The 27,873-nt window shown below is 31.0% G+C and overlaps 1 protein-coding gene across 2 annotated transcripts in view; it reads right to left on the bottom strand.

Annotated features, from left to right (window-relative positions):
• The window catches only part of LOC118186680 (uncharacterized), a 75,942-nt gene that overhangs the window by 31,451 nt on the left and 16,618 nt on the right, over positions 1–27,873 (bottom strand). Inside the window, exon 1 of one of the 2 annotated variants that reach the window (XM_035356804.2) lies at positions 25,747–25,952. The exons of the other annotated variant lie outside the window; for it this stretch is intronic. The gene's annotated coding sequence lies outside the window, so the exon portion shown is untranslated. Of the gene's footprint in view, positions 1–25,746; positions 25,953–27,873 lie in introns of those variants that run through there. 2 annotated transcript variants of the gene reach the window in all.

Here is a 27,873-nt window from a genome sequence, read left to right as displayed (position 1 = left end):
TTCTATACTACCATAATTGTCTAGTAATTTCTTTTTATGTTGTTTGATACCTTACTATGTGTTGTATATTGTGGGTAAGTTTCATAAAATTCTACATTTAACTTTTTCAGTAATCGTGATTTTTGTGATTTTTCCTTAATTTATGATAACCAGTGTATTTGGTGGCAGCATTTGAAAAGCGGAACGCCGTTTTAAAGTGGACAATGCAAAATGCCAAAATTAATAGCTCTTTTGAGCAAACTGCCTCTTTGGGCTAATAAACTAAGACGAGCATTTTGTATCTATATTTGAGAAATAGCTTTCTTAAGGACTTTTCGATATAGAGTTGTTTTCGAGACAAAAGCTTTTAGAAGATTGGGAAATTCATTTAGATAATATGTCTGCTATCGTCTGCGACTGCTTTCATCTGTGAAGCATCTTCTTATACACTTTATTGTTGCGAAGCGAGAGGCTATTCTTTACCCAGCTTTTGAATCCATGACAACAAATATTCTTTGGATCAAAGCAAACAAATAACCGCTTAGAAAATTCCATGCGTAATTAAATGATTTTTGAAGTTGAAATGCAATAGTCATAAATGCTCTCAATTAGTATTGTTAAACAATTTTACCGGAATTCATGAGGAAAATCAGTCCTAAAACTCTGTAAATATCGTCTGTACAGCAATAAAGAAGAATGCCGACCGGATACATTTTATTAATGTATTAAGATAATATTCATCAATTTACAAACACTTCCTTTTTGTATTAAAAATTAATAAATGAGAATAAAGGTACGTCAGTCAAACAGAAATAATTTAAATCATTTACATGTTCCGGCAGGTCATATTTTAAATATCTTAAAAATTGAAGGCTGGTATATTTTCCATTTGAAGTACTAAATCATAAAGTAAAAAGAAATCCGCTTATTGTAATGCGAAAAAAAATTGTAAAACAATGCACAGTTGAACAATTCTTATTGCCTGTGGAGAAAAGGTGGACTGCAGCGTTCGATCCTCCAATCACTTTAAGCTGCCTCCTCAAGGGCAGTCAAATGCCTGGTACGTTGTAGACGCCGAATATCTCTCAATACAAACTGCATTGAAAGATAGCGTTTTTTCCCACAAAAGCTTTGATGCAAATAGCATAAGAATAACATGTTACTTCGAGATGTTTACGTAATTTATGATAGGTTATCTAAAAGCAGGACAGGTTTAGAAATAAAATATCACAAACAACAAAAAAAACTATCTTTTCGCCCTTGTTTTTGAGATGCTTCTATTATGTAATAAGTATATCTACGACACAAAGAAAACTTCCTCACAAAATTTTTGAAACAAAATTACGCATAAAACTAATTTAATTAAAAACTTAAACGATAATATAAATAATTACTTTCTTATTGATAATTTCACTAAAAATATAATTACTTGGTTGCATACTTGTAAGCACAATTTCTTAAAATTACTTATAAAATTTGTAAAACAGCATTTTACAGGGCACAATATTATCAAAGACCTTATTATTGACTCTTGCAATTATAAGTTCTCTACAAATAACAAATACTATAAATATTACTGAAAAATTAATTTCCTTCATCCTAACTATGATCATATTCAGTTTAGCAAAATTTTCAGAAAATGTCAGTAACTTTTTCCAACTACTAAAGTACAGATCTCACCAGCTTTCAAGTATCAAAAACCTCTTAGTAAACTGCTAATTAACCACCATGAATTAGCTTCTGCAGATCATTGATACTGTAAAGAGCTTACAAAGATTTCATAGATAAATTTCATCAACATATTATAACAGGCAATTTAACAATAGTTCAAAACCAACATTTAAGAATTTTAATGGAAAAAGGTACCAAATTTAGACCAGTACTAAAAATTAACAAACATCACAGTACTAATTCAGAAGTCAAACAACAAAAATCAGCGTTATACCTACAAAATTTTCACAGTACTAGTTTCGATGGTTTTACCGAACCATCATCTTCAGCTGCAAAACCGCAAAATGCAAAACCGCATTTTGCGGTTTTGCAGCTGAAGATGATGGTTCGGTAAAACCATCGAAACTAGTCCTGTGAAAATTTTGTAGGTATAACGCTGATTTTTGTTGTTTGACTTCTGAATTAGTATTTATTCGGCGTGTTATTGTGTCTTAAACATCACAGTTTTAAAAGTTTCGAAAAAATATAGACGAATTTATACTTAAAACTAGTTTCAAATTAAATACTCCAAATTCTACCTTTATGGCTTAGAAACATGCAGTATTAGAAGAATTCAAGCAAAAAAATTCAAAGAATTGAATTTAATAGCAATTTACAGTGGAATATTCTCATTCCTCTTTTACAGGATTTAAAACAAAAGTTCATAATTACCAAAATTGACAAAGCCAATAATAACTTTAGCATAATATGAAAATTTTTTTATGTCTCATTAATTAATACTGAACTAAATAATGCCATTACTTACAAACTCACCAATCTACAAGAAAATGTTATTGCAAAAAAAGCTAAAAGCATTTCATAAGAAACTGCTAATTTCACAACCATCTAGCTACAATAGGTTAGCAAATCTATATGCTCTCCCAAAATTTCATAAATCACCACTCAAATTTAGATTTATTGCTAATGGTACAAATAATTATAAAAAGAATATAGATTACATATTTGCAATTATACTTAAAAAAATCTGTGATTTAATCCAGCTTCTCGTTAACAAACAAAAAATTGTAGTTGGATTATTTATAATAATGCTCCAGCTCTCGGCAGTTTTAAAAGTTTAACAATCAAGAACATTAACTGCTATGACTTTGAAAACCTTTATACTTCTCTACCATTAGAAGAAATTTTTACTAGTTTAATGCAACTCCCACAACTTTTTCCTGACATTCTTGACATCCTTTGTATTGAAAGATGGAATACTTATCTGAATTGTGCATTATTTAATAACTACATTAAATTCAATAATAAGATCTTTCAGCAAGTTAGAGGAATTCCTATGGGAGCAAACAGTTCTACACAAATTTGTAACCTATTTCTTTTTACTTTTGAATATAAATTCCAACTAAGTTTAAAAAAAATAATTAAAAATGAATTAAAGCTATTTGCTCATACTTTTAGATACATAGATGATATTATAACTTTCAATAATAATTCTACTTTTGAGCAATTCAAAATTTACCCAAATAGTTTAACACTTAATAAAACGAATACGAATCAAGATACTATTGAATTCCTAGACCTGCAAATTATTAAACACAGCAAAATTAAATTATTTGATAAAAGAAGAAATTTCCATTTTCATATTATCAAACTAATTAATTGGAACTCTAATATCTCTAGAAAAGTAACAGAAAACACGTTTCATAGCCAAATAATCAGAATAAAAAATATATGTACTGAAATAGACGATTTAAAGGAAGAAATAAGCTAATTAATGTTCAAGTTGATAACCAAGTACCACCAAAATTTATTAATTTATATATTAAAAAGGAAGGCATTGACTTTACATTATAATTTTTTGGCTCTCTTGGATATGATAACATTACCTTAAACCTTAGCTGGAAAGTAATGAAGGATCTAGAAGAGTAAAGAAATTATCTTGTAAATTTTTATTGTAAATATTTTGTAAATATGTATATTTAATCAATACTGGATTCTTTCCTTTTACTAATAAAGTGCCAACTTTTTTCAAAAGTCTCAATTATAGCCCGAATTGAGTGAAGATTTTAATCTTCTTCTTCTAATTTTCCATATATTAGCCAGTATTTAGTTAAGTTTTATATACCAATTGAAATCAAGTTCATTAAACTTTTAATATTTTCTTTCATTAAATATAACTTTTAATTAACTTCCTAGAGAAATTTTTGGGAAATTTCTGTGAATTTTTTAGAGGTTTTTTTAAGGACTTCGTTTCAAAAAATTTTGGGAAATTTTACTTTAAAACTTTAATTTTAAAACATTTCAGTTTTTCTTAATTACTTTAATTATTTGCAATTTTCACACAAAAAAAATTTCACTTAACGTTTTTTACAATTTTTACATAATTTTTCAACAGAACACACATTTCACATTACAAACAGTTTACATTTTTTATTCACAATACCACTTAACTTTATTTTCCTTTAAGCAAACTTACATCTCTTGATTGGTTCAGCTACTTAACTCCCTAAATAATTGATAATTGCTACCTTTACGATTTTTAATTTTTAATTTAATTTTTTTAATATTACTGTTTACAAAAAATTTTTAATATAAGAAAGATAGCAGCTTGACACTCAACTTTACCTACATAAGTGCCATCTATATAATTTGAAGAACACACTTACTTCTCTTTAACAACACTTTTGCAGACCCCAACACTCATATAGTAGGTAAGTTAGAATTAAAACTTAATATTTACTTGCTTTAAGTATTTTTTAAAAATTTTTTATGTAGTATTTAAGCATTTTCTAAATATGAAATTATATTTTTAAATATATAATTGTTTTTTAAAAATTGTGAATTAGTTCTTTTTGTTTCTTATTGGTTTATATGGATTATGTCTAGTTCTTTTTTAGTTTCTTTTTATTGATATGCATATTCGTGTCGGGGAGGTTTCTGTAGACAAGTGTTTCTAAAATACATTGTTTTCTAGATTATTTTTTATTTTTTTATTAAAAAAATAATTTTTCAAAAAATTTAACTTTTTAAATTTTTTTTAAAAAGTTTAATTTAATACTTGACTTTACTTGTTTCTCAAAAGACTTCATTAGTATTTTCCTTTTAGAACTTTATTCTTAAATTTAATTCTTAAATGTTAATTTCTAAGGGTACCACTTTATTGGTATTTCTTTTTACTTTTGGTTTTGACTTTTACCCTTGCCTGCATGAATGACGAAACACGAATTGAATGATTGGAGAGTTAGGTTTGGAGGCAACTTCCCCTTGATAAGTCTGTCTCCTGCCTACTCAACAGTCATTCACTTATGCATTTTTAAAAAAATTGTTTAGTTTAATTTTAATTTGCTAAATTAGTGAATTTATTTTCATGGATTGGTTTTGCACTTGATTTGCTTATGCTTCTGAATTTAAATGATATTGTAGATTAGTTCGAGAATGAAATCTTTTATATGTTTGCACATTTTTTAAAAAATTTTTTAAAAATTATTTTGGCTTTTTTTTCTTTTTTAGGCTTTAAATTTGCTTTTTTACTTTTCTACGTGTTTGTTAAAATTAAAATTTAAATTTGTTTAAATTAAAAAAATAGTGTTTTTGAAAACAAATTTATGTCGAAGTTTGATTTTATGATCTACTTTCCCGGATTTATAAATTGACTTAACGCATCTGCAATATATTACACGCATCTATATATATAATACTTGTATAAGCTTTACCAGTGGCTGAATGATTAATATCGCTAAATACTGGTAATGCGACCTGCTTTGGTTTCGATTCCAGGTGAACGGGCTGGCTTTATGGTTACTTTCTATGGTCTTCCTCCTCTGTAACGTGAATGTGAGCCAATTCTCTTCAGAAAGTCCTTTACGAAGACAGCCCTTCTAGTAGGCAGATAGCTCTCGTGTCTTTGCCATTTTCAAATATCCATAACCGTACTTTTATAATTCTATTTTCTCCTTTAACACTTTTTTTGACAGGCTGGAGATTAATGTTGAATTAGCGACATGAAAAATGTCATCAACTAAGATATAAAAATCGGAATAGAAATTAATACAGATTCCCAGAGTCTCGTGTTATGTAATGTTAGATCCCGATGTGCCGCCATTTTGGTATGATGGTAGAGACGGCTGCCGTTGACATCGACCTGGTTTCGAACCCCGGAGAAGATATGGATGTTTATAATTCTGTCGTCATTCTGCGGCATTGGACATTTAAAATATAGTCCAAACGATAGTCCTTTTCAGAAATTAATGAAACAGGAGAAAGACTGGAAGACCCTTGGACATATCCTATCGGGGAGATTCTCCGGTAAAACTAAAACTTTATTGTCACTAAGGTGCCCGAGATATAAGGCCAAAGACAGGTGCTACCCGTTACCTGTTGGACTGAGCTGATGAAATTCGTAGGTCTGTTCTGGTTAAATTTCATATCAGACGATTAACAGCAACAAAAAAATGGTACATCATACTCAAGTAGGAAATGGTGTCAGAAACAATCGATGAAACTGTAACAAATTCTAAAAAAAACAATAAATTAAGTGATAGTGAGAGAACATTAAATCCATCTATCTAAAAACTGCAGTCAATATTCAGAGATGAAAAGCGAAAAATGGTCTTGATATTTCTGTACTATTATTAAGAATTTCTTTTGTGATCCTAAAATTTGTAGACGTTGATAATCAAGAACCTCAGTGATTTCTGCGAAGAATCAAAAGTTAAGAATAGGAAATGTCAAAGAACGTCTAAAATGGACACTTCAGATGTATAGGAAAGTGTTTTTCATAGATCTAACATCTTGCAGTTTAATCTGATCGCAAACTACGCCATCAGGACATCAGCAGGTTCAAATTTAATTTTAAAACTATTGGTCTGTCCAAAAGGATGGATTTTCCCCTAAGTAGTATGGGTGTCGATTATTTCTCGATAGCTCTGCTGTTAAAATACTGGATTCCATACTGAAAACAAGTCATAGTTTGGAGATTTTTCCTCTGTGCATGGAAGTAATGCTTTTATTTAAGAAACAAAAGGACTTACAGAGGAGAAGCTCAAAAGAAGATAATAATGCCCACTGTTCTTTCGACTGTTGAACGTTCATCCATTTATTTTGCATGCTGATAATGACTTAACACAAGAGAAAACTCGCCAAGCGATGGCAAGAAAATCACAAAATTACTATAATAAAGTAGCCTAGTCGAGCGCCGAATTTTAATCTGATTGACGATCCTGAGAAGCGCTAGCCAGGAATATTCAAAACAATCTACAAAACAGAAACTGCTGAAGCAAATGGAGTATCATTTTCCAACTGGTACTGCACATCTTTTTATTTTGACGTTCTCAAGCTGTCAAGTTGAAATTAATGCAAAAGTCTTACAAACAAATCTTACAATCTTACAAAAAGAGCAAAACATTAATTCAGTAAAAATTTGTTTTATTTAATTTTTTTTTCTTAAACATCCAATTTTTCAACCTACATATGTGCATTTAAGAACGAAAGTTACATTTGTTTAATTAAAAAAAAATATTCTTTTCAACTGATCCATCAAAATTAATAGATACTAAATTTACTATACTATTCTTTAATAAAATTAAACTTTCATGACGCTGACATTTTTTAATGCATCAATAGTTTTAACATCAATACTATTTTTTAGATTAAAAAATCTAGCATCTTCTTGGCAGCATTTAAACATTCTTCTTCTGTGCATTCAGAGGGAAACGTTTAATCAATATGTCGAAGCAATTTTTCGAATTGCATAAAAATAAGCATCTTAAGTTTTTCAAAACATCCAGATGCGTTTTTTTTTTATTTGCATATTGTCTAAAATGCAGTTTTCTCTTACGATAACCGAATAATTTTTTCACAATGCATCAACTCACAGCTGCAGATATCTTAAAAGTGGCAAATTTTTTGAAAAATCCGATAGCTATTAAGAATGCGGAAAACATTTTGATACCGTAAGACAGCATTTCTTAGTATGTGATTTTCTTTCTGAAATTATTAATGGAAGAGATTGAACATAAAACTGCAAAAACCAAACGATCACTTGAAAGAAAAAGCAAATGTAACTAATACTTTATCGCGACATTAAGTAAAAATAAATTATATTGCTTCAGGGCATTTTCGATGCACAAGGTCTTTTTCGGGATAGCTAATTTCCTGCAGTTTTAAACCCCATAGGCGTAGTCGACCTACATTTCAGGAAAACCACGTGTTCTGATTTCCGACTGCTTCCGCCAAAATCGTGACCTTTTTTTCTAAGCCGACTAAACAATCGTCTCATAAAAAAGTATGTAAACAGAAAAAGAGAGGAAACTCCCTCTGGTCAGGCGATTGGGAGGAAGGAAAAAAGAAGATGAGAACGTGACAAAATGTGGCGATGGCGACTCAAATTTTGATAAGTGCTGAGATAGGGCAAAGTGACAGGTGTTATTTGCATTTTTCAGCTGCACAGTACGTAGTGGAAAATCCAATATGAAGATTAAAAAACCTGATATGAAGTAAGTAAATAAGTGAATAATTTGAACAGAAATTCAATTATAAAGAATTGATAAGAACAGTCAGTCTTCCATGCAGATATGCATGCCTTTGTGAACAAGTAACAAATAAGAGCTTCAAAACTGAATCATAGAAAATATTTGAAATGTATACTGATTTTTTTTTTTTTTTTTTTTTCAAGAATTTGGAATTCAAAGTTCAAAAATGATTTTAAGATTTGCTTCATCACGTATAGTTTTTCTCAGAACTTTGCCTGACATTTTTGCATTCTAATATGCAATTGAAATAGCGAAACGTTACAATAGAGGTTATTTTGTATGCTTTTTTGGATCTTATTAACAACATTTATCAATCATATTTGACGTTCCATTGATCTGTTTCTTTCTCTCTCTCTTTTTATTATATTGATAGCAACATTCTTTCTATTCCTAACTTATTTCTAATACAACACTGAAGGCAAGAAATTTTTCCTCCGACGGAAGTTTTTCTATATGCACCCCTACATCTTTTTCATATTATTATTTTTAAGGTTTTGATACGTTGATAAATATCTTCTAAAAGGATTTAAATATATTTCTTAACTTTTTACAAGGTTTTAAAATTTTATAGTGTCATTAAATTATTTTGAAGCAGGAGACGTGAAAAATGTACAATACACTCGCCTGGACTTGAACCCTGAACCTCTCAAATGCACCTCGATTGTGCTTTCAGTACACCAAAAAGGCATGCGGAAAGGAGGGAGTAAATACATTAAATTGTTTCACACAGCTCATTTTTATATGAAGAAGTAATGTCTTTGGATGTGCAAGAAATTTACCCAAAATAGCTTTTAGACTCAGAACACAGGTTTCCTTCTTGCCAATGGCGTTGTTACTGTTACTGATTTTCTCTTTCAATACCCCAATCACAAATGAAATAAATATGCTAACTCAAAATGTTTTCCCGTAGTCCGATATGGACGCAAAGTACTTTTAAGTCTTCATGAATCTTCCAGACTTATTTTCTGTTAGGAAAAATCAACGTTACCATACTAGGTTTTAAACCCGAGTTCAAGAATCTTTTTTTCCCAGCCCTCTTCCAATTTAGATGGTGTTAAAGAATTATTTGTCCTTTTAGCTATTTCTTGATATTTCGTCTTTAAATAAATGTTCTTTGCGAAGCCTTTTCAAACATCAGAATGGTATGTGCCGTTGTGTTGCATTACACTACAATACCGTTTAGTACCCACTTGACATAGTAAATGTCACCACTACAGGAGAAATAAGATCTTTCATTTACCTTCTTCATGGTATGCGAGATAGTTTGTTTTCAGAGTGACATAAGATCTTTAATTTATTTTTGAGATTATAAATGTATTGCTTAATAAACTGAAGGATTTAGAAGTAAATCGTGACCTTAAGATTTAAACATCTTATGCTGTTTCCATAACCATTTAGCTGATTATCCTAATATAAATTTTAAAAAGCTGAAAAATATTTTGTCAGTTTGATTTTCGAAAGTTTGCATTTCCTGTAAGACAATTCCTGATTAAAAAAGTTCCTTAAAACGTAAAACGTTCTCAAAAACGTTAACCCAATTTTACCAATGTATTAAGAAAAAATTAGTTAAACGTAAACAAAATTAAACACAAATTATTTGAAGGAAAGAAAACAATCAGATGAGCTTATGGCTCGCTTTAGAATTTAACGCAAAAAAATTTACTTCGCACAGAAGAGATAACAAAAACTAAGCATAATTATCCTTCACGAAAAAAGAAAAAATATCCTTTAAGCTGTTAATCCCTTTTTAATGCACTTAACCACTTGAGTACTTTAAAAATCACCGAGGCATTAAGAGATGGAGTTAAAAATATCACTTGATGGTCAAGAACAATGGCTGCACTCTTCTATTATCACTTCTGACATTAAGTTCTAGTAAAAAGAGCTTTCAATGGCCTATTCATTGATTATTTAAAGCTTGTTGCTGCTGCAACATCTGTCAATTAGGCCCATAAATAGAGATCCTCTTGAATGAATATAAAAAGACAATTATAATTTGAGGAATCGATCAAATATCAGTAGGATTTTAAGGAATAAATAAATAAACGTAGTCTACCCGGACACATAGGCTCTTTATAAACATTGTTTCTGGAGTCGATAGTCGACCTACAAACGACTGGACAAGGTTAAGCGAGAGAATCTGCAGTCAAAGGTCGATTCATAAATGGTGCCATGCGAAATGCCCATGGCTGCGACAGGGTGACATATTTGATTAATAACCTCAACACAAATTCGTGTCTAGCCTATTTACTCAGTTTTGTATGTTTCCGCTGCAAACAATAGTGCAGCTTCAGACAAAGTGTCTTATTTGGATACTTCTTTATAATATTTTATGAAAGTAAATAAATCTTGTAGAGCAAATGCATATTGTAACACCTACCCAATGTCTGTATGGTTCACTGATTTAAAAAAAAAAAAAAAAAACTTTCGTCGGTGACATAAAGTTATTCATGACACAAAGAGAGAAATAACAGTCTTACAGATGTTTGAAAACAAAACACATCAAGAACATCAATTCCTTCCGTTGCCATTCATTATATATTAAAATAAAATGTTATTGAAGCTGGATTCTTCAATAATATTTTATTTTAATATACAATGAATGGCAACGGAAGGAATTGATAAATATATATAATAAAGAAACTGTTGTCATAGCAAAATTCGTTATAATATTTGAACAATATTTATTGCACGAGCAGATGTAATCGTTTTCTTTACTCTAAAGGTTTTTTTTATTCATTATCTATTCATATCTATTCATATATTCTACGTTTTGTACTGTTTATGTTTCAGAGAATGGCAATGTACTATGTTCTTTCTTTTTTTAGAGAGTTAGTGTAACTTTTTATTTATTTTTTTTTATTTTAGATTATAAGTAAAAGAATTATTTAATTATTGTCATAAATAACTAAAGAGATACAGATATTATTTCAGAGTAATAAATAGTTTCTTGAGGTAACAAATTTGGTGAGAATTTTTGAACAGCATTCGTATATTATTTTATTTGCAGAAGCTACAATTAAACGAGAGAAAAAAACAAAGACTATTTATTTATATGGTATTTTTTTTAAAAAAAACTAAAATTATTTGGAACATATATGTTAATTTTGAAAACGTTAAATAAGTTTAATAAAACAGTGATTCGATTGGATACCTACAATAACAAATACTGATACATTCGAAAAAATAGAGTACGTTTCCTGCATTGTTTTTTAATTAGTACACGAATTTTAAAAAGTAAGAAAATTGCACGTAGGTATGTAGTAGTAATAATAAAAATACTGATAAACACATAAATAAAACTACATCCAGATCAAACTGTGTTTTCCCTGTCATATAACCATATTTGTATGAGCCGCAATTCATTCACTGTTCAAAGATGTAAATTTTGATAAAAATTTAACGTCTACGCTGAATAATAGTTTAGCAGAAATAAATCTTCTTTTCAAATGATATATTTAAAAGTTATAAAATCTGTTGCTTAAAGTGCGTTCTTTTCTATAAACAGAATCACCTATCTATCATACTTACTTCGAAACTTGTATTACAATCAATTTTAGAACTTGCGTGGAATTGTAGAACTATTTTGTTTGGAATATTATATATTTATTTTAAAATAAAATCTGCCCGCACAGATCTATAAACTGAAAAATTAAAATGGCTTTTGCGGATGATGAAACAAAAATAAAGATCGCAAGCTACATATAAAGGAAACATAGTTATATTTTTCCAGAATGACAGCATTTAGAAAAGGAGTTTAAGCATTTCATACGTATTAAAATTGTTTTCATAGTTTTGATTATGATGGAGTAGTTATATGTTATTGCTTTCTAAATGTTCGTGTTATATAAGTTATACGTTTGTGTTACAATTTTGATTAAGATGAACTAGTCACATGTCTGTGCTTTCAAAATATTTGCGTTATATGTTTGTGCTTCAAGTGTAAAATAATTTGGCTTCATCCTTAAAAGCTACATAAATCAAGATGTTGTTCACTTTTCTTAGGCTTGCGCGCGCCTTTATATGGTGTAATATTGTCTACGCTTCTTTTTAGAAACAGGTTGGAATTACGTTTTAACTGATTTAATACGGAATGTTTATATGATTAATGTTTGAAATACTACATAGCTTCATATTTGAAAGATTATAAAAGTTATATTTTAACTTGGTTGAAATGTTATATTTATAATGTGCCAGATATTTTTTTATTATAAATCTATTATTTTGTGTGCTATGCGCTGTTGTTAGCATTTTACAAAGCAAGTTAATGCGCAAAAGAACATTATTAAGATTTACTAAATGATTAAAAATATTGAGTGAATGATTTACAGTTCATAATAGTACCTCAATAAGGAAAAGAATTCTGTGATGAGTATATCTGATGCCAGTGCTTACTGCAGTATTTTGATTTTTTTGACCAGTTGGAGCGAAAGGGGGAAAAAGCGTGGTTGAATGGAGAAATTGTTGACCGCAAACTCTTATAAATGCCTCATTTGTGAAATGAATATGAAATTGGTAGAGCGAAAGAACTGTTTAAATGCTTTTAAGTGGATGTGTAGAGTTATGCGAGGCAAATGTAAGCATTGAATCAAAAGGTCTATTCGAAAAGATTCGTGGTTTGGCGAAGACTAAATTGAACATGAGTAGCTTTTGCAAGGTTTAATATATGTATTTATATATGTGGTTGGGCAAGTGCAGGATTGATATTAAATGAACTGCGTTAAAAATGGCTAAAAAGGCTGTGACAGATTGGTTGAAAGTGCTGCCGAGTCATTTTTTAAATAATTAAATCAAATTTTCTTCCCGGATCATTTTTGATTTTCCGACTGCTGGAAAGCGTTCAGTTGTCTCGAGGCCGAAGGATACAAGAATTAATATTTAAAATAAAAAATAGTTTACATTTCGAAGATCAGGATATAGATATATTCTACTGAAGACAATGACTGAAGGTAAGTTTTATTTGTTGTTATTTGCAAAAGTGAAATATCAGATGCATGCCGTATTTGGCGATTTCATCGTTAGGTAATGATTTTATTCTTATACTTTAGCTTAAGCTTAACATTTTTTAAGAATGATGAAGATTGTCTGCTTACTACAATGTAAGATATTGTGACATAGCAATAAAGTCATTTGCGAAAATGATAAAATTAAAGTGTTCCATGATGTGAATTTAAATTAAAAAAATTATTAAGTTTTTTTCCCTTATATGTTTCTTACAAAGCTTAAAAATCTTTTAAAATATGAAAGCTGTATGAAATGCAGTATGAGAAACTGTATTATTGTTTATACCTTTAATAAATGATAGAATTGAATTACTTTATCATGCTCAGCTCTTACAAATGTAAATTTAAAATAGAGTTTGATGTTAATTTACAATAATGAACAACTGATTATTGTTATTTTCAGTAAAAAACAGTGAATTACATAATATACTGTGATGTCACAAGTTTAACCCAGCCATTTATGAAGTTAATAAGCTCGGATTACACAATTTTGTTTATGCTGCGTTTTTATTTACCAAATTTTTATTAAGTTTATCCCAGATAGAATTTTATTAAGAAGAACCTAGTTTTTACTTGATTCAGTAAAGTGCAGAAAGATGAATTCCATCGCAGTGTGGAATGAAAAAAGCAAGAAAGCTTACTTTGTCAGATCTGGTCCCGATAACAGAAAAGTACCCACTGTCAATCGGAGTATATACCTATCAAGTCACTAGTTACATCAACAAAAATTAAATGCGCGAAGGATTATGATATTTTCACTATCAGACAACAGAACGTTCACTGACCTTTTATTTTTTATATCTGCATTTTTAGCATAAGCGAATGCAGCCTTGATCAGTCTTGTTTCACAGGTTAAACCCTACTTTTCTAGTATTAGATTAAAAGTATGCAACAGTAGAGGACAACTCATCCGTAGCAAACAAAACCTAAGTTCACATGTATTTTATTTACTTTCCACCAGTCTTCTTACTTTATGAAACATCACGATAACAAAGTGCAATATGAGTTCGAATTACATCCTTCTTAAACATTTATTTTATTTTAATAAATACTTAATGCATAAATATTTTTTAATTTACGTTCACAATTCTTTGAAAAATCAACAAATACAATTCAGTAGTTTCTCGCATTTTTTGCTTCAAATGGGGCAAAACGTTTACACTATCATTTCCGTCCTACAATTATAAAAAACTATTCTTTGTAAATCTATTTTTAAATCTTTAAAACCCTGCGAGACTGACAAGTGAATTATCACTTCGTCTGTGTTAAGTACTACAATGTCCCGACTAAATTTTCAAATAACTTTTTCATTTAAAACTTAACAGTGACACAACTTCCGTGTACAAACCAAACTCCGCCATTTTCGGGTTTTAAATAACAAAAAACTGAATTTACAAATTAAAATATATTTGTAGCTGGGGTCTACAATAACTGGCTTAACTAAGCCTTGGCTCAAACTTTTTAATTGCTTGATTTAACTTCAGCTAGCAAAATGGCTGAATCCGAAGTACTAGTTTAGCTGGTCGAAAAGAAAGTATAAACTGCGAGCGTCTCTGCCAAAAGCTCTGTTTCTAAAATCTTCAAGAACTCTGCCTTAAATATGCTTACTCATTTGCATCCTGACGAGGGCGAACGAAAAGAGAACTGACAGTGCAGATCTAATCATAAGAAGAGGTGTTAATTAATATACGCTATGGACATGACACTCGACATATGTCTTTTGCATGAATGAGGTTAATAAAAAAAAATAATAAAAGAAGTTTGGTTTCTAGAAACGTATTTCGTATAAATAAAAACGTATAAAGTAGTATTATTTCGCAGAAACATATAAAGTAGATGAAAGCTATGTTTACGCCTAGATTTCATTGTCACATTCCATCTGATATCCTCATATTGCTTTATCATGATCATGATTATGCCCGTATTTTACTTCGCAAACATTGTAAGATCGTCGGAAAACGTACATCCCTAAAATATCAGAAGAAAATTGGCGTACTCAGATTTCTTATCTTCTACAGCTAATTTGTTATCCTAGCATAAATAAATAATTTTGTTTCAGAACTAAAATGCAAATTTCGAAATATAAATACATCTTCTAATTTTAAATATAGAAGGACAAATTCTGAAATAAGATCAGATCCTAAACCTACTATGAGCATGGTAATCAAATGTGATCTTTTGGATAGCTAGCTTACTTATGCCTGATATAGATATCTTCACTTTTACTTCCTTGTAACTCGAATATCGTCCATTCTTATTATGCCTGTGCTATTCCTTAGGCCTCAAATTATCCATAAAGAATTATCGAAAGGAAATGTGGAGCTGACTCAGCAAGATCGAAACTGAATGTTAGTTGGCGTTTGCTTCGGTGTGATGGATCAGTTTTTGAATTAGGCTGATATTAAGTTCAACAGTTAGCAGGATAAAATTCAGCGTAACCTTCGCAGACAGTTTTCGAAGCTTTATCTTAGACTAAAACAATCATAACATAGAGTAATCCATTTTTAAATTTAGGGGAACTTGTTCTGTGAACGCATTAAAGAAGGGCGAAATTACGAGAATATTTTTTTAATTTTTCAGAACCTGGGACTGAAAGCTAAGAGAAAATACGGTATTCAGTGCAAATCTTTAAAATTAAATATCCTAATTTATAAAACAGAAAGTCTCACTTGGTGGAAAATTGAGACAAAATTTTACAACCACCTCGAAAGTTATTAATGATTCAAAAGTTTAAATAGATCGTATTCCTTTCAAAAAGGAAATACCAACAAAAAGACATGAATCAGAAATGAATTTGTTAAATATCACCACTTTAATAGATATATGAATGTTAAAAGAAGGACTAGATTTCTCAATAATTAAAATTATTCAGTGACATACTAGTTCTTTCTGTTTTCAATAGGGTCACTACAAAGGCCTATCTCGCATCGGACCACTACGTGATGATTTGCAAGGATACTGATCTTGTTTCGAAACAATTTGATTTTGATTTATATATCACTTAAATATCACGCAGTTTAAGAATCTGCATTTTTTTTTTTAATGCACACTGATAAATAAATGCACACGTATAATATCCAGATGGGGAAACAGAATATGATAAGAAATATATAATCATTATAACATAAAGCTTCAAGCATTACTTAGTCTACGAGGGAAGTTTAGTAATTAAATACTTTAGAAAAAAAATTAATGTATCACAAATAAAATGTTAAATCCATGAAATTAATTTGAAATAAATCATATTAAAATCAATATGAATTCACAAGTATTACTTGAGCATACATATATTTCTTCTAATTAAACACGTTAATAAATTAAGCTCGATTTTTTTAATTATAAAATTCAACATTGCATCAAGAATTATGTTACATGCATCATAATAATTTGAGTGCTAAATTTTTTGAAATGTTTTTAATTTTGTGCGTTTCAAAATGAACTCATTTTTAATAAGTACATTATTATAATTTTATTTTAATTTCTCTTATAATAATCGTGTTGCCTAATAAACGTTCAAAATTAAAATACTACAATTTTATCATAATATTTTATTTCATGTTGTTATAAAATAAAGGCCTAAATTTTAAAAATAATAAGAAGAAGAAGTTTAAATTTTTATTTGTTCATTAATTAAGGCTAATTTAGCGCAGTAATTAAAATTTACGTTCGTAAAGATTTGTCTTTTTTAATATATGGCAGCGATCCATTTATTCGTGTTGAGCTATACCTATCACAGCCAGACACAGAAATTCAGTTTATACATGCAGGAGTGCAGGTGTGTATGACAAGGAATAATGCAGCACACAAACTCCTAAGAACGACGAGTAAACAATCCAAAAGTATAAACATACTCTGACGTAATTCGAATCGTTTTTTTTAAACAGCTGCTTTACGATGTAAATGTTTCAATCGCTTTCGAGATATGTAAGGATGTTATACAGAATTTACAGTTTACTTCAAAAGAAGTTGCCTTTCTTAATATAACATGTTCTTAAGATCTAGAGCATTTATAAATGTTAACTGCACTTTACCTAAACACATAGCGGTAAATGATGTGAAACCTCGCTTCGAATTTCAAGGGACTGAAAGTTTGGTCCAATCAAAAAATCACTCGATCCAATCAAAAAAAAAAGTGGATTTTCTCAAAAAGATGTAAATTTTGACTGATGGAACACAAAAGAAACTGATTAATATTTCCATATCTACCAAAGGAAAGAATAATAACTTTAATTAATAACATGTGTACGTAAGCTGTTTCCAAAGCTGTGGGAAATGAGCAAAGCTACTGGCCAAAGACAATGACATGTATAGTCAGCCATCCCGTGCAATATTCTTTAGTTCAATTTAGTTGTTTGATTACTGATAGAGGAGTAGTTTTTTATAGAGCTGTTTTTGCAATTATGGAAGATGTGAAGAGTAATCCTTTTCTTTTTGGGGAATGAAGTTGTGAAATTCAGAAATTGTTCTAACATCTGCGAAGAGCATTCTATTCCCACATCTATTCCCACACTTCAAAAAAACCTTTAACCGATGTTCGATTTGATAGTTTGTAGAGACATTAGGTATATTTTTGGCAGCAGACAAGATGAAAAATATGCAACCGCCTTCGCCGGGAATCGAACCACGGACCTCTGGAATACCGGCCCAGCGTGCTTCCGTTACACCACGAAGGCACGCTAAGAAAGTGGGGGAAATACCTTTAATAAGTTTAATCATGCCATAATTAGGTAGATTGAGAAGGTACCGAAAACATGCTTTGAAGGTTGTCTTTTCGTTGGGGTAAGTGTTTTCAATTAAATGGGGATTATGTTGAAAAACTGCATTGTAATGTTGATGAAAATTGATGAAATAAAACACTTATACTTAAAATCCTAGAACTTTGAAACCATATCTCGTATTAAGAGTTAATTATAATTATCATATTTGTTTTTCCTTCTTTTTCAGTGTTATCATACGTTAATAACTTCAAACAGTAAATTACTTAGCGTAAAAGTTGTGGTTCAGACTCATCCGTCGAAATGCATATCTCTCTCTACAATACACATTTATAATTATGAATAGCCCTTTTCGTGATAACGTGTGATCTCTCCTAATATATGCATATTGTGTCGGCTTACCAAGAATTGTGCGCTACACTTGCTTTGAATAGCATTTGTTTAAAAACGCACAGACAAGGGTGGGAGTAAAAGCAAAAGAAGAGTAACCTAAAGACGTTTTTCACTATCCTAACAGCTTAAATATAGATGATTTTAAAGATTAATAATTTTCAGATAAAACTTTCAGAAGTTTTAGAAAAAATTATGAAAAATACAAAAGAATGTATCGGTCAAAAATATCCATAAAGTTTGTTACATCCGATTTCCATACGTTTGGAAGCTCGCTATAGACGGGTAATATAACATTAAATGTACATAAAACTGGATGGGACAAAAGCGTTCGTACAGTATATCCATAAATTTTGTTACATCTGATTTTCATACTTTTGAAGATTCGTACTGCCGTGGAAAATTGAATTACGTATAGACGAAACTGTTTGACCAGAATGCTCGTTTCGTCATATTCATAAAGTCAAAGGAGTCCATAAAGATAATTATATCCAAGTTTTACATGTGTAAGTTACCCAGTTTTCATGTGTTAGCTATCATCACACAAGAGCCGTATAAAATAATATTATATATATATAGTGGAAATAGGGTGTGACAGACGTATTCGTTTGTAGTATCCGAGGGTTCATTATAAACCGGGTTCGATTTAGCGGGGTTTGACTTGTATATTCAATGTTCACTCTACTAAATTAAGGCCCACAAGTTAGCTCTTCAAATCCGAAAGAAATCAATTTAAAAATAATATTTTAAGCGAATGCTAAAAGGCACAATAGCGTGATTTTTTGTTGGAATGTGGACTAATGGGAGATCAAAGTACCAAACTTGTTCCTGCGAGTTAAATTTATATTTTTATTGCCAATTTCCTTGAGAATATTCCGTTACTTTCCTTTCGGATGCACCGCGATGACCGCATTTCAGACAAACGAAATCACGTGATCTTTAACACAAGGAAGATAAAACTTTGCAGGAAGGAAAAGAGTTAGCAAAATTTTCCCAACATTAAAGAATTGTTCGGCTGTCGTAAAATATTCTAATAAATAACGTTGCCTGTTGTAAAAGCTATTGACCTTAAAATAGACATCAAAGGTCTTATGTTTTTATGCATACTTAAATTCGTTAATCAGAGTTATTTAGCACAGTCAAAAATATGTGAAATCCTCAAATTTGCATCAAAGAACAAAAAGAGGTTGCTCAAGTTTAACCGGTTTGTTTGCCCCTTAAACTGCTTTGCTAAGTTTCGGTTTTATTGCAAAACGCTATGTAATTTTTTACGTTTAAAATGTCTGTACCTTTACTTTTTACCCGTCCCTTTACATCACGCTAACAGGGCATTTATGATCTAAATGGTTTGCAGAAAGTGCCATCGAGATAATACTAAGACCTTATCAGTCACATGGCCTAGCCAATTGCTGAATAATGTTGAGCTTTGGCCGCCCAGACGATTAGGTGGTTAGGGGAGCCTACTGCGATACCGAAGTCTCGAGCTCGAATCCAAGAGAAGGCATGGATGTTTGTAAATATATAGTGTCCATGTGGCATGTGGGCACTCCAAAAGCCTCTGGAGAGGTTGCTGGTAGGGGAAGAGGGGTAGGAGACCCTCGGCCAGTCCTCTCGGGGTACTCTCCTTCAAAATTGGGAAAGGAGATGAGCGAAGTCGAAATGTCACCTCAAGGCGTTGCAAACGTCAGGCGTAATCTTGTTCTTGCTACGATGAATTTCGTGGACTTGTTCTAATGTCACTGTCAGGTAAGTGAGATAAGTAACAACAACAACGTATTGACTTTCGACGTTGCATAAAAGCTTTAAATTATCTCTTAAACTAAAATTATATATGAAGTAATAATTTGAACGATTTGAAAGTGATATATGACATTTCTTATTATACGAAGGCCTTTTTTTTTTATTGAGTTCTGGAAACTTGTAAACGAAAACGAAAATGAAGAAAAACTTCCTAACATATAAATTTAGATACACTCAATATTCGCCACATAGTTCCCAGCATGTCAATCAATTAGCCAGTATTTATGTTATAGCAAAGCACTGGAGACCTATCCTCCTAAGTGTAAGAATGTTCTTGAAGGGGCCTTCCTTGAAAAAATATTGGCTTGCACAAGGAAAAAGTCAAGAAAATTTCCGTGCAGCCAAAGCCCGCGCCAGTGACCGACTGGTTAAAATCGCTGAATGTTGAGAGTTCGACTTGGCTTCGATCGATGGGCTTGATTGGTTTTCGTGGTTTTTTCATATGTAAGGTGAATATAAGCCAGTTTTCTTTGGAAAATCTTCCATGAAGGCATCCCTTCCCTTAGGCAAACAGCCCTCGTGTGCTTTAACATACTCGAGAAAGACCGAAATCTGGAGAATGTCCATATTCGCCGATGAATGACAACATTCAAGTACTCGCTTGATGTATATCCGAAATATTTGCTAAATATCCTTATTTCTCACTTACACCGGCAAATGTCGACATTCGCCACGCACTGATGGTGAATGTAAAATAAAAATATTTTTGTTCTATAAAGATTTTTGTTCTAAAATATTTTTGCTCTTTGAACTTAAAACGAATAGTGCATTCTAAATATGAAAAGAAATAACACCAATAATAAACTTACTTAATTATGTGATTGACGTTATGCAATCTTATTTATTGCAACAACTAAACTGCACAAGAGTCCCTTGCTTTTACAATGCTTCTCAGTCTGTCTTCTAGGCTTCTCGTTTCTACCTTCACGAGATCATATTTATGCTTGTCGACATACACCGGTGATGGTTCCAATGTATAAGAATATAATCAAAAATTCGGTTTTTCACCGACGTATCTGGTATGTGTTGACATTCACTGGAGAATGTCGACATTCCCCAGTTTGGTCTTTAACGGTAACATATGTCTTATTTAATCACGAATTTAGATCTGGTGTAATAAACACACAGTAACTGATGCGTTATATGTGCAAGTATCGTTACTTGAAATTTCTTCACTACTTTTGCTTTATAAGTTAAGAGCATAACAAATTTTTGTTTCGAGATTAACTCCCTCAATTTTATTACGAAAAATAAGAATAAACATATCATACTATGAACTTTATAGAATATTAGGGAGAAAATAAATATTTTAGCTTATTATTAAATATGTACACATATGTAAGGGGCAGAATCAAAGTGTGAAAGCAAGACAAAGTCATTCAAAAACGTAATATGTGATGACCCTACTACAATTTTAATCAAGCGCATGATAGAGAAATTTGTATCACTTTCGCTTCCTTTTCCCTCCATCAGGCAAAAGGATCTGATATAGACGATGCTTCGGAAAACCACTTTTGTAACACAGAACCCTTCTTTAAAATACTCTCTACTTCCTTTTACGTGCTTGGAATAACAGAAATAGTGAAACAAAGAAATTACTGACTATAACCATCCAAGCATTGTCTCTCAAAAGATATTTACACTTCAGTTCAGAACAAAATGGGAAAGATTGCTTTGTCCGCAATTACCCGAGAAAAGAACGAACTAATACTCGGCAATTTTGATTTGACCGGCCGCTGTTTACATATCTAGATGATCCAAAAAGTTAAGAATTATGGCAAAATAGTTGTTGAAAGTTACTAACGCATTTATTCAGCATGAAAAATGCATTATATACGAAAAGTTTTATCTTCTTTTTTAATAGAAGTTTATTTCAGATAACATAACAGAAACAGCGAAACAAGGAAATTACTAACTCTAACCATCCTCGGGTTTTTATAACTAGAATAAAATGAAAAGTCTTGAGGAATTACAAATATGACAAGAAATATTTCAGCAATTTGTAAGGTACTGCAATACTTTTAAACTTTCTTTTAAAATTTAATAAAAAAATAGATTTAAAAATATTTTAGTTCTCTGCATATAGCAGCCAATCCATCTATCGCACATGTTCTTAATTTGTTTTACTTCTGTCCATTGTGTGTATTACTTCGTTGTACCTTCGACATTAACTTTTAAGATTTAATCTTTATGTTAATTTCCAATAACAAATAAGAGACACTTTTATTTATGAAAGTTATTGAAGACGTAAGTGTTTATAACAACCGAAAGCACATTACATTGCAAATGGTTTCTCTTTTCCAGTTTATGTATTTATGTACATTGAGCAAAAAAAAAAAAAAAAGGACAGCTCTATATCTCCCGTTCTATTGGGCCGATTGACGAAATTCAATGCGTTTTTCGTGTCTCGAAAGCGCGAATTCGTATATATAATAGATTTACGCATAGCATTGTTCTAATATTAGGTATTTTGACACAAAATCGTACTTTTTCTGAAATGACATGCCAATTTTTTTTTCCTTATTTCGATTCTACAACTCAAATTATGCCTAAATATTAAATTTTGTCAAATTTGGTGCGACGTTTACATAGAAATTCAAAAATTTATCTTGGCGCATTTTTTTAGTTTGCGCCAAGAATAATTCATTTCGCAGAATTCTTAGTTATAGTAACCTACTTAGTTTCATTCTTTCAAATAATTTTAACTAAATACGGCAAATTTCAAAACGTGCCAAAACGTAAATTCAATTAAAAATTAATTTAAAATTCAATTAAACTTAATTTAAAATTTTGAATAAAAAACTCTAATTTTTTGCAGGTATGCCTAGAAATACATCTACTTTAAAATGATGTTAACAATTTTATAGGTCAAAATGCAAAAAATATTTCGAAAAATTTATAAAAACTATTTTAAAACACAAATTTTAAAAATAAATCATAAAAATCGTGCGAATTATATTTTGATTAAGCCTAAATTTCGAATTCTGTAAGAAGGAATCAGTAAGTTTAATGAAAAAATATATATTAATAAATATATATCAAATTCAATTAACACTGAGGAGCTAAAATTTTGAGAGCAAAATTTTTAAAAACTACTCGTGCGATTTTTAGAAAACTTGGCAGTTTAGCATAATTGGAGTCGTAGATTATACGTCGTAGAAATACGAAAGAGAGTCGTAGAAATACGAAAGAGAGTCGTAGAAATACGAAAAAAAAGTGGCATGCCATTTCAGAAAAAGTCCGATTTTTTGTCAAAATACTTATGTTAGAGCAATGCTATATATAAATCTCATATATAACCTAAGTCTCGCTTTCGAGGCATGGAAAACGCAATTTGAATTTCGTGAATCGGCCCAGTAGAACGGGCGATATAGAAGTGTCCTTTTTTTTTTCGCAGTGTACAATGTATATATTTATGCACAATATTTGTGTATATATTATTTCGTTTATAAGCAATTTAATTAACATTTTCAAACGATCTGAAAGCTCCATCCATGGCAACTGCCATCTTTAAAGAGAAATTTAATATAGGATTAAGTATTCATTTTACAACAGCTAAGTATTAAGCTCTTAAAATTGAAAAAATTTCTACAGGGTTTTCAAAAATTTTTGAGAATATAAAAAATAGAATTATAATTTATTTCCTTGTATGTAATGTAAAGTTTTTGGCACAGTTTGCAATGCTTTCTTTTCTTCTTGTTTAAAAGCCCTTTATGTTATTCAGTGATCCATACCCTTGTAGCAAGATTTAAAATTTTTAGGTATCATCTGAAAGTGATCAGTAATCAGTTATTAAAGAGGCATTAAAATTTTTAAATATCCGTCGCACTTGCATTGAATCCGAACTACTAATTAAAATTCTTCGCGAACTTCAAAAAATCTCATTCTTCTATTATTTGGAGATACATCAGCGATCCTGACAATTTTTTTAAAGGCCGGCAGTGGTGGCATTTCATTATCGAAGCACCTAATAAGTGGCCACCGTTACCTCCTACGAAGAGACGGACAGTTACAACGCTGCCTTCACCAAGATTCGAATCTGGAATTATCACTATGGCAGTCTGAATCACTTATCATTACACCGGGTGGGCTTCGAACAATGCGCGACCGCATGTTGCACGCAATGTTTAAGCTTTCTTCTTAGCCCACCATATTGCAATGTTACTCTGGCCTAGCCGTTCTTCAAATTTCCTGCCCATCGAATCTAGTTGGTGATTGAAAAGCGCCTAGCCTCGCATGTCGCATCTGCGGGTACACCAGGTGAACTTTGGTTACTTGTAAAGGCAGCATGGGCAACACATCCAAAGTCGTTTTCACTCAATGCCGCAGCGTATAGTAGCGGTTACTGACAAACATGAAGGCAACACTTTATTACTGAGTTTCCCGTTTTTCTAATCTTAAAGAAGATTGTATTTCAAATAAATTAACAATGATACTATTCGTAATGTCTGAAATAAATTTGGCTTTGATATCTCTTGTTTTTCTTCGAGTAGCATTTTCGATGACCATCAATGAGATATGGTATATGTTGTGGTGTATTGTTAATGCTTCAACGGTGTGGTGTCGAACTCCAATGAAAACTCTAATGATGGAACACCGCATGAAAATTTTATTAAACGCTCAAAAAAATTGGCTACACTTACAATCCAAGAGAAAAATCTATCTATATAAAAAATCAAATTCTATACATTTTACGTGCGAGAGCGATACGTGGCTCTCGAGCCTGCGTTTTTAACAATGCCAACAATTTAATTATTTTATAACAACTATTGAAAACGTATTCGGAAGTTAAATCATAATAATTTTCATCTTATGCTCACGAGACATGTCCATATTAATCTTCAGTTTCTTCTTCCTTTATGCGACCTTATCACAATGTATATTTTCACACATGCATATAATAAATATTAGTATCTTGCGAAGTTACGCTTAAGCAATTTACGAATTCGATTTCTGAAAAATTTGTGCTACGTAAGGGTTTACAAAATGCATTACTTGCGTAAATCTGGGGATTATTGTAACGCGTTCAGCACATACTGTAATATTATAACTCTGAAAGACACCAATGGACAGTTTAGAAGTTAGGAATTCTAATTGTCTTGCTCAAAATGTTATGAAAGACATTACTAAATGAACGGTTAGTGTTATTAATTACTTCTACTTAAAAACTATGGCCTATTACTAAATACTGAGTTTTAATATTAACTTAAATTTGTAGACAAAGGCATCCATTTTAAATTCAAAGGAAATGTAGGATTCATGTTGTAAGCTTCAAGAAAATATTATGTTAGAAGAGGCAAAAGTAATATTAATTTCTTGTTGTTAACAAAAATTAATATAATTTTCTCGTAAGCAATATAAAGAAAATGATGGAAAACTGTTCAAAGAAAACATTCGAATCATCTGTTACCCTTCACGTCATATATTCCTTTATGTTTTTTCAAGATTAAAAAAAAAAAAAAAGTTCTGCAATATTTCCGCAAGTGATATCCTTACTGGAAACAAATTCCGAATTGTTGTTTGTTCTGACAAAAGCAATTACGTTAACTTCCATCTATCTAAATAATTTACCGCTTACTTGATATAAATTTTTTTGAACATGTCAAAAATCAGGCTCAAAGTTTACACAAACAAATCAGTGAGTGAAAGATTACTTCTTACCTGCGGCAGACGATAGTGGACGAATTTTCACTTGTTAAGCATCCAGCCATCCTAAACGAAAACACCTAACCGTCATACATCCATGCCTATTGGACAAAACTAAAATATCTTCCGCGTCTTTAAGCTGAGAATTGTAATTCTTTACAGACGACTGCCAAAACCTTTAAGGGGAGAATGTGACATCGTCAATTGTAATACAAATAAAAACAAAATGGTTGAAGAACGGTACCCCGTGGTTAACTCTGACTGCGTGAAGCCCTGCGACTAGTGATCCATGAAGAATAAAAGAATCTGTGAAGGTTTCTTCCTTCTGCGTGTTACGTACAAGGTTCATAATCTTTATTATCTTAGTGAGAGGATTCTTTTATTACCTCCTGCTGCTCAAAAGAATAGAGACGACTTATTCTTCACTTCTCAACTCTTATTCGAACAGGAAAAAGCTTTTCAGTTGCAGGAGCTCATACTCGGTGTATTTTTAGAGCAATTTTATGTGCTTTTGTTCTATATATTTTTCAAACCTTTAAAAATATTTTATACAATCGAAATAAGCATTTTCGCTGGCTAGATCAGAAGTTCTTCCAGACCAGTAAATTTCTTCTAGATCATTCCTAAACATGAAACAGAAATATTTTTTTCTAATACGTTTAGATAAAAGATCATCAAAATTTTACTTGGAGTTTGGTTGATTCACTACATTTTTAATTCAAAGCGATCAAATAAATTATTTTGAAGTTTTAAAGCAATAAGATTTAAAACTTCAATAATTTAAGCAGTCATATTAAATCTTATTAATTCCAAGGCGTAGTTGTTACTCGAAAAATGGCCAACCTTGACTAAAGTATACAAGAATTCCCAAGTGTTTTGGAGCATATCTCAGTCATCAGTATAAGAAAGCAGTTGGTCAAAATACATGCTGAGATGATAAAGAGTTTCGATTCGAAAATTCCTCGATAGATTTACTCCATTTAGAAGAAATCCTCCCCCTGTCCTATGAAGGAAATTGTTCAAAACGAACAAGTTTATTATTTCCCTTTTAATAACGAAAAAAAATCGTACAAAGAACGACCAGGTTTTCCAATTTATGAGAATATGAACTTCTACTTCACGTTACCGAAAATATAAGGACCTAAATTGTCAGGATGACCCTTTTACAATTTTTACAGTCGCTTTTATTGCGTGCCATGTCGTAAAGTGAAGAAAAGGATCATATAAATATCCACAAGTTCAAATCCTTCCGTAACAATAGTTGGAATTATTATACACTTATCTGTTTTGAAAGCATTCGACGCCAAAGATACTATCGATATGTATAACATGTTCCATTAAACATTTTGTGTGAAACGGTACCTGACTAGCTATATAATTCCGTAAAGACTGTGTTTGGCGTACCTTGGGTGCAGTACATAATAATGCACGTTATCAAATGGGAACTTACGAGGCAGTTTCCCTTAGAAAGTCCTCCACGAAGGCATCCATCCCTTTAGGCAGATAGCCCTCGTGTGCTTTGCCATAATCGAATAACCCAATAATCCAAATGGGAATTTTTTATCCTACCTTAAAATAAATAGATAAATAAATAATCATGCATGCTCATGATGGTTGCATCATGCAATCATCAATTCCAATAACTTGTTGAAGCAAAATCTGCAATTTAAAATCAGGCATTTGAAATTTTGCAGATGAGTAACACACAATCCACATGTGTGCAAAAATATACCTTTGATCGAACATTCTGCCACAAGCCAGTAAAATAGAAATTTTACAATCCTTCACCCCTCCCAAAAAACACCTCTAAGATGCGAGATCTAGGAATTGGACACTTTTCAAGTGATTCGTTATCCACACCAGTACATACCATATGTTCTGCCAAACATTCATTTTTATATATTTTCAGTTATTATTAATTTGATTATTTTATAAGTAATCATTTCTATGAATTCTGAATAATAATTTTTAATGCGCTTTTTTAATTTGAGAGATCACCACACATTTGTTCCCATGTTAAGTTTCAGATGTCCAATGTAATCGATATACATGATGAGAAATTATGTCGTTGAACTATTGATTTTTCAATATGCTAGTACCGAAACATGCCTCATAATCTCTCTCACGTAATGCGATAATTCT

This window comes from Stegodyphus dumicola, chromosome 7 (assembly GCF_044657685.1).
Source record: "Stegodyphus dumicola isolate Sdum_Otavi_A_Nest chromosome 7, ASM4465768v1".
In the NCBI taxonomy this organism is placed as follows: Eukaryota; Metazoa; Arthropoda; class Arachnida; order Araneae; family Eresidae; genus Stegodyphus; species Stegodyphus dumicola.
This window is presented reverse-complemented; position numbering and strand designations above follow the sequence as displayed.